The 13,080-nt window shown below is 40.5% G+C and overlaps 2 pseudogenes; one reads left to right on the top strand and one right to left on the bottom strand.

Moving 5' to 3' along the window:
• The window catches only part of LOC113140106 (zinc finger protein 665-like), a 257,690-nt pseudogene extending 245,544 nt beyond the window's left edge, over positions 1-12,146 (top strand).
• Positions 1,422-1,529, bottom strand: LOC113140109 (uncharacterized; annotated as a pseudogene).
• Positions 12,147-13,080: the final 934 nt, after the last annotated feature.

Raw genomic sequence — 13,080 nt, 5'->3', positions numbered from 1 at the left:
GAAGAAGTCTGTTTAAGAGAGTCTGCCCTCCTCTTTTAATTGGTCAAACGACTTCAAATATCTTTGCACAGAGATTATGCAGATATCTGAGCCCATAAGATGACCAGTGCTCAAATCCTACATCTATGGACAAAGGTACAAAATCTTTAGCCCATGATAAGAGTGGTAATTGCTCCTTGGTGTACCTCACCTCTTGCCCAGGTTGGCTGAGATAGCGCTCAAGCGACCGCCCTCCTACTGACATTTGAAAAGATAAGAGCTAAAGTTAATTGAGGAATAGATTGATGCTGGAATAGCTTTTAGTTGGATCCATTGTTATCATTGCAAATGAAAACTGTAACCAGCAGTACAAATTATAACAGCATCCTGCAGTGGTTGAAAAAAATCTACACAAATGTGAAGTCATATCAATATTAGTACTGCAACTGAACACCACAGGTAAAGAGACAGTAATCCGAAACATTGTTTTTCCAATTGTGACATATGCCACAAATGCTTTTTTCATGGTGTACTGTTACTGTCATTCATTAATATTGAAAAAGGTTATGCATACATGTGTTAGACAGATTACAGAAAAGGTTAAACATAATCTGAAGAAGAAACTGCAAATTTCTGGACTATTTGTTTACCTATAGAAAGCATGATACTGACTAATATCACAGACTGTGATACAACTGTAAAGGGTAGGGGAGTGGAAAATTACTGGAAGGATATACTTCCCATTGTGGCCCTGTTTTAAGAGTGATGATTGGACTGTGGTGTATCCTGCCTCTCATTCACATTTGCTTGGATTGGCTCCAGACACTGACGCACTGTCAGGATACTGGTGCTTATTGCAAGATGCAGCGAAAGCAAAGCTCTGTATATTTAAATGATCACTCTGCCTAATGTGGGACTTGAACCCATGACCTTGATCTTAAAAGTCTCATGCTCTACCTAAGGCTGCATTTGGCATAGCAAACCATTGTTTTTCCAATTGTGACACATGCCACAACTGCTTTTTCTTGACAAATCTTTGCTGCCCTGTTCTTTGAAGAGGTTGTCCTAAAGAACAATGCCGGATTCTTGGCTACCTGAGAAGCCACCATTTCAAATCATCTTCATTTGAAGTTTTCACAGTGGTGTCTATGGAAGGGCTGCAGTCCACAGGAGCCATAACTGCAGTTCTCCTCCTTCTAAAATTAACATCTCTATCATTAACTGGACCCAGACTTGAGACACTTGTTTGGGTGAAGGCCTCACCTGCCGATGTACTTGCTGTTATGCCTACCTGCAGTTGCTGTGCTTGCCTTGCATTTATCTGGAAGAGTCAAAAGCAGGTTCATTGGGTGGATTTGGGTGTGGGCCATGCTAATCTTCTCTGTATCAAACAAAGCAGCTGGAAAGTCAGATGTAACATATGTTTGACAATGCTGTCAGCCCCACAATATAGTAGATCAAAAAATGTACTTAAACTCTTGCTGTTCCTCTCCACGGAAACCTTTAATAAAAGGCAAAAGAGTTATACAATTTGAAGAGAAACAAGGTGTGGGCTGCTGAGCTGGGCTCAAAGTAATGGACCCCATTCTCTCTTGTACTACCCTCTGTTCCGGTTCATGGCTCTGCAGAATAACTATTGAATTCCTATGTACATCAGTAATTAACCATCTACAAATTCCTCATTAAGGGTAGTCCCATTTGCACATCACAATATCTAGGGTGAAAAATCCTGTTTAAGCTACCCCTGTAATTATGAGGATCTTCATTCATTCTGCATTTACAAAAATGTGGAACCAAACTAATGCAGTTAAAATTGCCAGTGTCTGTTCTATGAGAGTGGATCATTTTTTTAGATATTGCTTGTAGCACCTCCCTCTAACATCAACATCTTTTCAGAAGGAGCACATTCTGTCTCAATAGACCAGGGGTGGCCAATTCCAGTCCACTGTCCTGATTGTTTTCCAACTATCCTACCTACTGCTGATTGGTGATGGACCAGGCGGGTTCAGCCAATTAGAAGCTAGAAGAGCAGGGATAGTTGAATGTACCTGTTGACACAGGAGGAAAGAATCATAACTGGATTAAGAATAGGACATACAGGATTAAATGACACACTACATAACATTGGGAAGCATCTAACAGGATTATGTAGGAATTGCAATAAGTCAGAAACAGTTAAACGTGTTGTTAGAGTGCAGAGCCTATGTCTATTAACAGCATTTAAGAAGATAAAACAGGATGATTTTTCATTAGAGGGTCTTCTTGGGAAGGTTAGTAGAACTTAGAAATATATCATAGATTTTTTAAAGAGAAATAGGTTCTGTTGAAAGACTGTAGTTTGTTGTCAGACCTCTGTTCCACACTCCAGTCCAGTTGGTGGCGTTAATGCACCTTTAAGCTGGCTTGTCAACCGCCATTAAAAAGAAAGGAAGAAGAAGAAGAAGAAGAAGAAGAAGAAGAAGGGGGGAAAAAAAATCAGGAAAATAAAGAACTTCTGAGCAGCAACGTGGCAGCGTAAAACACAGAATCAGAACATGAATTGAATCATCAGGACCACTACAACAGCAGGATGAAGGTAGAGGAGCAGGACTCGGATATCGACCACGGCCACTATAAAACCGAAATAAAAGAGGAGGAAGAGGATCCGGGATTAATCGACCAGGACCACTATAAAACCGAAATAAAAGAGGAGGAAGAGGATCCGGGATTTGTCAACCAGGACCGCTACATGTGGGGAACAAAGGAGGAGAAACAGCAGCCAGACTCTGTCTACTACAACCACAACAAAACCGAAATTAATGAGGGGGATCTGGACCTGGAATTTATTGACCACGACCAGTGGAAGAGCAGAATAAAAGAGGAGAATCAAGATCAAGATTTAACCGACCCGGACCACAGAAGCAACGACTCCGCCAACAGGAACGAGAAGGTCCAATCCCCTATTCCCAGCGATCAACAGGTCAGTGTTCAGGACTTAATGGATAGAAAAGGCTTCATAAAGAGGCCAGAGTCAATGGTCTGTGTGTCATCTGTTCTTTCTAATAATAGTTCAAGTCTGGAAGCGGCTAAAATCCAGTCCTTATGTTTATGTATTTCCAGGTGTGTGTTTTCCTGGTTTCACCCAGTCCTGAATAAAACAGCTTAGAAGTAGGTCTGAGCCATTACCCAGCCAGTTTACTAAGGATGAGTGTTGCTCCTCTAATATGCTACTTATGCTACTTTGTACTTTATCTGACCAGTAATTTATCAGTTTGGCATTTCAAGTCCACCATTGGATTTTTTTTCTTTGGAGTTTTCATAGGGAGATTCTGTGTCCATTAAAATTGTGACATTAATGAATTAAGTGACTTAAATAATTTGCCTCAGGGTGTTATGGGAAGCTTTCAAAATAAGTCTTAATTTATTTGTGGTAAAGTTTTCATTTTGAATGTAGTGATTTGGTCAATTTGCACCCACTTGAGAGTATATTATAATTTTATTATTTCATATATGCAGGGGCGGTTCTAGGATTTCTTTCTTGGGGGCCCAGATAGGGGCATAGACTATAGAAGGATGGCATATTGAATTAACATGTAAAATGTTTTAAAATGCCCTATGACAGTCCTTGATTTTACTGGTTAATAATAACCAGTAGGGTAAAATATAAATAATAAGAGTAGTTAACACTTTATTTTACAACACACCTGACAGTGTATTTAACTTAAAGTGGTAAACTGTTACCTAAGATGGTTTATTTCCACAAAATAACACTAAATTGAAAGTCTTCACACTATGGCATTGATTGTTTATGTTTATTAACTGTTAAAATATGCATCCATATATTTCAAAGTTAAAGTCTGCTTTATTGTCAATTCTGCCACATGTAGAGCACATACAGAGAATCAACATTTCATTACTCTCAGACTCTTGGTGCATACAGATAAACTCTAAACACTAAATAGTGCAATGTAATAATTACAATAAGGGCATGCAAAATAAACTTAGATAAGATAAAGTAAAAAGATAAACAAGCACAAATAGCATAAGGCACATAGCAGCTTAGCATACAAAACCAGTGCAATATATGAACAGTTCAGATGTACTGGATGCTAGTGCAATTAAGTGAGCTTAAAGAACAGGTTAAGTTCATTAGCAAACTTTGAGTCTCTTTCCACAGCAGTGTGTGACTTCTTATAACCAGTCATTGTTTTCATCCCATTCCACACCTCTTTGATATTGTTCTGTCTCAACTTGTGCTCTACTCTGTCTCTATAGAGCTGCTTTGCCTCCCTCAGCTTCCTTTTGAGTTCCTTCTGTGTGGCTCGGAGTTCCTCTTTGTCTCTTGCCATGAATGCTCTCTTCTTCTTATTGAGGAGGCCTTTAATGTCCTTATTTATCCATGGCTTATTATTGGGGAAACAACAAACTTTTTTGGATGGAACAATATTGTCCTCACAGAAGTGGATGTAATCTGTGATGCAGTGAGAGATGCCTTCGATGTCCTCACCATGAGCGTCCATGAAAAGGTCCCAGTTTGTAACCCTGAAGCACTCCTGCAGGGCCTCCTCAGCATCCTTTGACCAAACTTTCACATACCTCTTGGTAGCGGACTGCTGTCTTACTACAGGCTTGTATGTTGGTACTAAATATCTTAAGTTGTGGTCTGATCCACCAAGTGGGGGTAGGGCTGAAGAGCTGTATGCCTCCTTCACACTGGCATAAAGGAGATCAAGAATCTTATTTTCTCGTGTTGCACAGTCCACATACTGTTTGAAGTTGGTCAGAGTTCCCGAAATACTGACATGGTTAAAATCCCCATTAATTAGTATAAGGGCACTGGGGTGTTTTGTTTGGAGACCAGCGACAACTGTGTGGATGATGTCACATGCACTGTGTGCTGCAGCTGATGGATGAATGTAAACAGTCACAACAATGGCGTGTGAAAACTCACGGGGCAGGTAGTATGGCCTCAGTCTAATCACCAACAGCTCATTGTCTGGAGTACAGATACAGTCTTTCACTGTTACATGTCCAGGGTTGCACCATTTGGAGTTAACTAAAACTGCGAGACCACCTCCTCTTTTCTTGCTGCTCTGTTTGCCTCTGTCCGCTCGCACTAGTGAGAACCCAGGCAGTTCAAGCGAGCTGTCTGGTATATTTTTATTCAGCCAGGTCTCGGTGAGGCAAAGCAAGCTACACTCTCTGTACTCTCGCTGGCTGCTAGCTAAAGCTGTAAGTTCGTCCACTTTGTAGCAGAGTGACCTCACATTCCCCATAATAATTTTTGGGAGAAATGGTTTAAATCTCCTACGTTTTTCTCGATGCTTCACTCCTGCTCTACAGCCCCTCCTGCGCCTCCTCAGGTCTTGGGGGATTTCAGGTTTTATACCAAGAAGCAGACTTGTTCCCTTGAGAGCTAACAGTTGCTCCTTTGTATAGATGCCGTTGCCACAGAAACGTATATTTTCTGATGCAGTTTCAATCTCCATATGTCTTTCCACAGGAATTCGAAAAATCCAACTCGTCCACTTTCATCAGTTATCAGAGAGAAAGCATAGATCTTGATTTGACTTGGATTAACAGATGATAATTCAGTAAAAAACTTGCAAAAAACAAAAAAAAAACAGAGGAGTTGCTGTAACAGGCTGCCACCTAACAACACCTTTTAACCTTTTAACCTTTTAAAGGTGTAAAAACATGTCATCCAAGAGACTGTCAATGCGGCTCTGTCCCAATTCAGGGGCTACATCCTTTGCAGGGCACGGCCTGCAAAGACACAGCCTTCGTAGCCTACATAGACTGCAAAGGCCGAATGTTGGGCCAAGCTGAAGTGAAACGGTAGTCTATGCAGGACTTCCTGATTGCATCAGCAACTGTTCCCGCCCCTACCATTGAGTCATGAAGCTCAGCTTCTGTTGCCTAGCAACTTTCACAGCTGTGTTAATTTAATCACTAATGATGGAGCCAGAAATTAAAAATTTCTTGATTTATATTATTTTGTTAGAAAATGACATGCTTAACCACCAGTTTCAGCAAGTGATGTATCTCAAGTGACGTTACTTTTGGCCAACGGTGTAAATTTTAGCTAACGATACATTACTAGAGTTTTTAACGTGGGTAATTGGTGGCCACACGATTACATATATGCATTTTTACATATTATTAATTTATTAATTGAATTAATTGTTTAAAAAAATGAACAAACATTTGAGCATGTGTGCACAAAACCTGTCATCCCGTTGTCTGCAAAATTCTAACTGCCTGAAAAATTTTTTTAGGGGAAACAGACCACCGGCTGTCACCAACACATCATTTGTTTGAGGAAGAGCTTGGAGCATACTGGGGTATATAGCCCTATTAGACTTCTGGGGTGTAATGTTACAGAAATCTTCTACTAACTAGTTTAGTAACACAGTGTAGCCCAACTCAACACCTCACAACACACAACTGGCTCCACAGGCAGATTGGTCTGAGAAGGGAATGGAATGAAATCCACGTCTCTTAAGATACATACTACTCATTTGTCTGCTGGTTTCCCAGATAACGACACTACTTCTTCAAAAAGGAAGGGTTTGAAACAGTCATCAGTCAGACTGGTGAACAGAGCTACTCTAAACCAAACACCTTGTGAATGGTGGTGTTGAGTCGGTTGGTAACGATCTATTTTTTTCCCATAGCTACACAGTCAGCAATTATGTGTCCCATTCTGTGACAATAAAAGTACTGTCACTCCTCTCTCCAGGAAGTCAACACTTTAGCAGCAGAGGCAGTAGAGAAGCAACTGTAGATTTCTGAGAAATGTTGTGAGTTAGCAGAAGCTACCACGACCGTGTACATATCTACACATAGGTTTGCTTTTAGTTCAGAGGGACTACGATTGTGGTTTATTACTTTATATTGTAATAATAATTTCAATTTGAACACCAGGCTTTTCTCAGGTGAGCCACAATAACAATAAACAATTATTAAAATGAAATCTCAAATCTGAAGGAAGGGATCATACCAAGTAGAGATTTATATACTCTTATAAACAATAACAACAAAATTACCAGGTTATTAAATCTAAATACATTTACTTACATATGTACACAGGAAAAGAGGACATGGGAAAGAACGCTAATTAAAATGATACATGATGAACAATGGAATACATTCATGGAATTTATGGACTGAACTTGTCAGCAACGATGATTGAAATTTGTTACATCATGTTAGAGTTTGGTATTAAATTCTATAGTTTAAAGGAAGATTTGGGGAAAAATATTTCTATGTTTTTACAGTTTGAGACATCAGCTGTTCACCACAGAGTACTTAGCTGCAAGCCATCACCTGGAGCTTTCTCAGGTTACTATGCAAGCAGGGCAAGAAAGTCTGCTTCGGTGGCCATTTGGTCCTCAGATTGGACTCGGTCGGTGTTCCAAGACTTCTCTAGGATGCAGGCTCAGTGTGTGTCTTGGTCACCAGTCTGGTGTACTCACTTTTATGTTGGTCAATTTTCTCGGTCTTGTGGTGGTTGACAGACCAGAGTCACTGAGACGTTTAACTTGGTCTATCTTAAAAGTAATCATCACCAGACAGTTCGGTGGCTGTTTCTGAAAACCTGATTTGGGTACGAGAAAAGGCCCTCCTCTTTTAGGCTTAAGAGAAATTCCTTAATTAGCGCTGTATAAGGCTGGGTGATATGACAAAAATCTCATATCACGATATAAGTCATCTCATATCCCGATAACGATATATATCACCATATAGTTCATTTTCTGTAAATTCAACCAATTAATAGTTTATATATATATATTGACCACATGGAAAGGACTATTTCTTTTTTACATTTTAAAGTACAGTATATACTCAAAAATGATCATTCATATGTGATTATTTTTCTCATTTTATTTAGACTTTCTTGGCAAATATTTGATACAGAACGTGGAAATATAAAATAAATATTAATGAAATGTAAAACACTTTTCAAAAACTAATTATTACAAGCCCAACATCAAATATTGCTAAATAAAATGCAAAATGTAAACATTGTACTTTCAAGTTTAAAATGTAGCAGCGATAATAAGACTCACAACATAAATAAAATATAACAAGAAAACAAACCACACCTTTAAGTCTCTGTTATATAGAGTGCTGCGGGCAAAAGCCTGCTCTGTCGTTTTACTCTGTAGTTTATTTAGAGCATCTGATGGTTCTTTTGTGCCTTTCATTCATAAACTTTCTCCATACTCTTTCACATGGTTCTTGTGTAGCTGGTAGAAGAAGTTAGTGGTGTTTGAGCCTGTTGTGGGAATGGGTGTCCAACATAATTTGCAAAGTACATTTTTTCATAACCAAACCATCTCCATGCTACAGAGGTAGCGCCACGTTTAGGACCGAGCTCCTCGATTTGTCCTGGCTGGCCTGTCTTCTGCAGGGAGACACCCGATTCTGTCTCCCCTTCACTTGCCATGCTGTTTCTGTGTGCATCCCTGTGATGGCGTGTAAGATTGCGGTCATCCAAATGATGAAAAAGTATTACCGTAACCAATGTATTTTGCAACACCATGAAATAAACAATAGAGCATAATATATTACATATATATATAATATATCTATTTGTTGTTTATTGTTGCTGTTCTTTTCTCTGTTCTATCCACTCACCCCAACTGGTCAAGGCAGATGGCCGCCCAAACTGAGCCCGGTTCTGCTGGAGGGTTTTTCTTCCGTTAAAGGGAGTTTTTCCTCTCCACTGTTGCCAAGTGCTTGCTCATAAGGGATTTGTTGGGTTTTTAGTTTTAGTTTTTGTAAAGTGCCTTGAGATGATTTGTATTGTGATTTGGTGCTATACAAATAAAATTGAATTGAATTGAATATGGAATGATAGACTTTTTATTTTGTCCATCCGATATATATCGTCTGTACTTCAAAGGGTTGTGTCCTCTGTTTACAAATAAACGATGATAAAAAGTTAAAAGTAATGTTAATTCTAAGAAAACCTATTGAGGTGAGCCAAGCATACATTTTAAGAAAAACTGTTTTAAAAAATGACAAAATATGTGGATGAGACACAACTTTACAACTTTGGAATTAAATAGAACTCCAAAGAAATAGTTTTCATGATGTTCATGTTGTCAATGTCATTTATGGTTTTAGATTGTTCTATCATATTATTTCATATCTTCTCTCCATTTTCCTTTTTTCTACTTCTTTTTTACAAATAGAAAAGAAGAAAGGGAGTCATCAAGACCTTCACAACATTGCAGAGTTTAAAGATTAATCAACATGATCACACTGCAAAGAAAATGTATAGCTGTGACCAGTGTGGAAAAACCTTTTCACAGTTAGGGAGCCTGAAAAGACATCAGCTTATTCACTCTGGACAGAAGCCATACTGGTGTGACCAATGTGGAAAAGGCTTCTCACAGTTAGGCTCCCTCAAAAGTCATCAGCGTATTCACTCTGGACAGAAGCCATATAGCTGTGACCAGTGTGGAAAAGCCTTCTCACAGTCAGGCTCCCTCAAAAGTCATCAGCGTATTCACTCTGGACAGAAGCCATATAGCTGTGACCAGTGTGGAAAAGCCTTCTTACAGTCAGGCTCCCTCAAAAGTCATCAGCGTATTCACTCTGGACAAACACCATATAGCTGTGACCAGTGTGGAAAAGCCTTTGCAGTGTTAGTCAACCTGAAAACACATCAGCGTATTCACTCTGGACAGAAGCCATACAGCTGTGACCAGTGTGGAAAAGCCTTCTCACAGTCAGGCTCCCTCAAAAGTCATCAGCGTATTCACTCTGGACAGAAGCCATATAGCTGTGACCAATGTGCAAAAGCCTTCTCCCACTTAGGGCACATGAAAACACATCAGCGTATTCACTCTGGAGAGAAGCCATACAGCTGTGACCAGTGTGGAAAAGCCTTCACAGTGTTGGGCAGCCTCAGAAACCATAAGCGTATTCACTCTGGACAGAAGCCATACAGCTGTGACCAATGTGGAAAAGCCTTCTGCCACTTAGGGAGCCTGAAAACACATCAGCTTATTCACTCTGGAGAGAAACCATGCAGCTGTGACCAATGTGGAAAAGCCTTCTCCCACTTAAGGCACCTGAAAACACATCAGCGTATTCACTCTGGACAGAAGCCATTCTGCTGTAACCAGTGTGGAAAAGCCTTTACAGAGTTAGGCTCCCTCAAAAAACATCAGCGTGTTCACTCTGGAGAGAAGCCGTACTGGTGTGACCAGTGTGGAAAAGCCTTCTCACAGTTAGGCACCCGCAAAACACATCAGCGTATTCACTCTGGAGAGAAGCTGTACTAGTGTGATCAATGTGGAAAAGCCTTCTCACAGTTAGGCACCCTCAAAACACGTCAGCGTATTCACTCTGGAGAGAAGCTGTACTAGTGTGATCAATGTGGAAAAACTTTCATTAGGTCAAGTGTTCTAACAGCCCATCAGCGCATTCACACCAAGAAGAAATGTCAAAACTGACCACTGTGGTTGAGGTTTATATCAAATAACCCTAGACATTACACTGCTGTAAACAGAACATGCCCACAGGTCCAAAACCCTTGAAAATGTCCACCATTTGGATAGTCAAGAGCCTCTTAATTGCTGGTGGAAACTGTGGGAGACAGGTCTAAGATTGGCCGTTGTCTTTGCTTCTATATTGCTATGAAATAGAGGTTGTGGCTTAGGAGGTAGAGCAGGTCAGTCCTGAACCAGTGTTGGTGATTTAATCCCTGGCTACTTTAGGCCACATATTTTAGTGTCTTTGGCAACCCAACCCAAGTTGCCCCTGGTGGCAGTTTCATCGGTGTGTGAGCGGATGGGCGAATGGGCAAAGTGTGAAAGTGCTTTGAGTGGACTTGGGTGTAGAAAAGCACTCTACAATGCAGTGAAATTAAATGTATATGTACTGAACGTGAATGTGTTCATTGGGTCTGGTTTATGAATTATTAATATCATAAACCATCTTCATAAATTTGCAGCACCAGATCCTTTGATGGCGGATCAACCAGTCAATTAATGAGTACTACAGGATATCTACAATTGGAGTGAGAGTTCCCCGATTCAATGACGTGTTTACTGTGTGAACTAACATAGATGATGCCAGTCACAGATGCCTTTTTTAGCTTTGTTCAACTATTTACATGGTAGATACATGCTATTTACATAGGGAGAACTGGTCAGAGAAACTAGATGAATTAACAAGTAAAACATTGTAACAGTATAACTGATATGCAGTGGTGAAAAAGAAATCTTGAAATCAATTCATGTTCTGTGTGTGTGAGGTCTAAACAGCAGTTTAGGAGGAAGCTGTAAGTATCTATGGAGACCAACTGAGATTAGTGTGAGACAACCAGCACAGCCATAGGATACTTGTCTGACCTCGGGGTTACTGAGGCTCAGTCTGTTCTGCTGTGGGCTGGTCAAACTGCAGTCTGCCGGCAGGTTTCCAGGAGAGACGTAGGCGTTCCCCAAAGTCCTCGGCTGCAGGCCTGGAATCCGTTTATCGCCTTTCGTTGTTCTCCATCTGGCCGCTGCAGGGCTGTCCCATAGAGTTTTTTTGATGTGAGATGGTCAGCTGGAGGTTAGCTGTTGGCTACAGGACAGCCACATAGGGAGGATGTCTTTGGCTATCTGCTCCGCATGGGTAGTAAAAGCAGTTCATACCTCACTGTTCTGTAGGTGCTATCTTTCTTAGGGTATTTCTCCTTAGAGCGAGAGGGCCTTGAGTCGTCTGCAAATTTGGAAATCTGTAAATCTACAAAAACTAGGTGTGTCTCTCTGTGTGTCTTTTTGTGTCTTGCCGCACTGGGCAGGGAATCCATCTGGTTAGTCCTTCATTGGGCTTAAACGATGTGGTTGGTCCAGGAGATGCTCCATCCTTGCTGGTGATTGAGTCATAGTCCTCTGACTGTGATGGGACAGTCGCACTAGTCTCTGTGAATCAAGAGACCAGTATTTTCTTTAAGTATATTTTTCTAATGGGAAAAATAATTTCTTTTCCCACCCAGCAAAGTTCAAACACATGACAAACTTAGCAACTAACCAGTCAGTAGTTCAGCAACAACATAGATGAGGGTCAGTAAAACTACACAATTATATAGATTAATTACAAGCATTGTGTTGTATTGTGCTGCGCTAATCCCCTCTCAGCTACATTGACTGAAAGGCTCATTATGCACGTCTTTGTCTAGTCGTTCAGTGCGTCTTTTGTGTTCTCAGGTAAATCACATGACTATTCATCCTCAGACACACCCTCTTGCATATGGCCTTTCTGGACAAAAAGTGTCTAAGAAAATTTAAATCAATGTATTGTTTGCTGTGAATGTGTCAACAAGATGACATTCCCAACACTGTGAAGTGAACACTTTAGCCTACAACATGCAGGTCTCCAAAGTCTTGTGAACCAATGTTCTGTTTGTGTTTTATGGTCTTATTTCAGTGAGTAAAAAATTGTAGTCTTTCACTAGCCATGCATAAACACTTTTTTCTCAAAAACACAATAATGTATAAACTTGCTGCTCACATATTATTGTAGCCAATTTTGTGCTGATTACAGTGTTATTAGACTTTAGACATTAATATGTTTAAAAGACACTGAAAAAAGCACAAATGTCAGGACATTTGTCCAGGCCTCCAAAACCCCCTCAGACCCCAGAGGGTTAAAGGCAGAAACCTCAGCGGCCGAAACCCTGAGACGCCAGCCCCCGACGGAGAACTCAATCTCCACCCAGGGTTCGGTCCAAAAATAAGAAAGGCAAAATAATAAATGAGTGTCCGAGGGAAGGACCCTACAGCACAGCTGAACACTCCCCTAACCTCTTAGGGGACTGCGGAATTCCACCCACTTCAATTAAACGTGCTTCTTCAACCAACACAATGAATCTAAGTATGTCCCAAACCACAATCAACCCCTTAAGATCCTGGATGAGCCCCAAATATGTTACGTCCTAGAGGTGGCGTAACACATAGCTAACCAGGAAGGGGTTATGGTAAGAGAAAACCAAGACACAGTGAGGTTACTATTAACAGAAGGTTTATTTAGAAACAATAGACGGGCTGCTCAAAAGTGAGAGCCAAAGACCAGCCATTCGGGTTAAAAACGCAGAGCAGGAATAATACAAACAGAAAT

This window comes from Mastacembelus armatus, unplaced genomic scaffold, assembly GCF_900324485.2.
Source record: "Mastacembelus armatus unplaced genomic scaffold, fMasArm1.2, whole genome shotgun sequence".
In the NCBI taxonomy this organism is placed as follows: Eukaryota; Metazoa; Chordata; class Actinopteri; order Synbranchiformes; family Mastacembelidae; genus Mastacembelus; species Mastacembelus armatus.
Note: the sequence above shows the minus strand (reverse complement) of the source record. Positions and strands in the feature narration are given on the sequence as shown.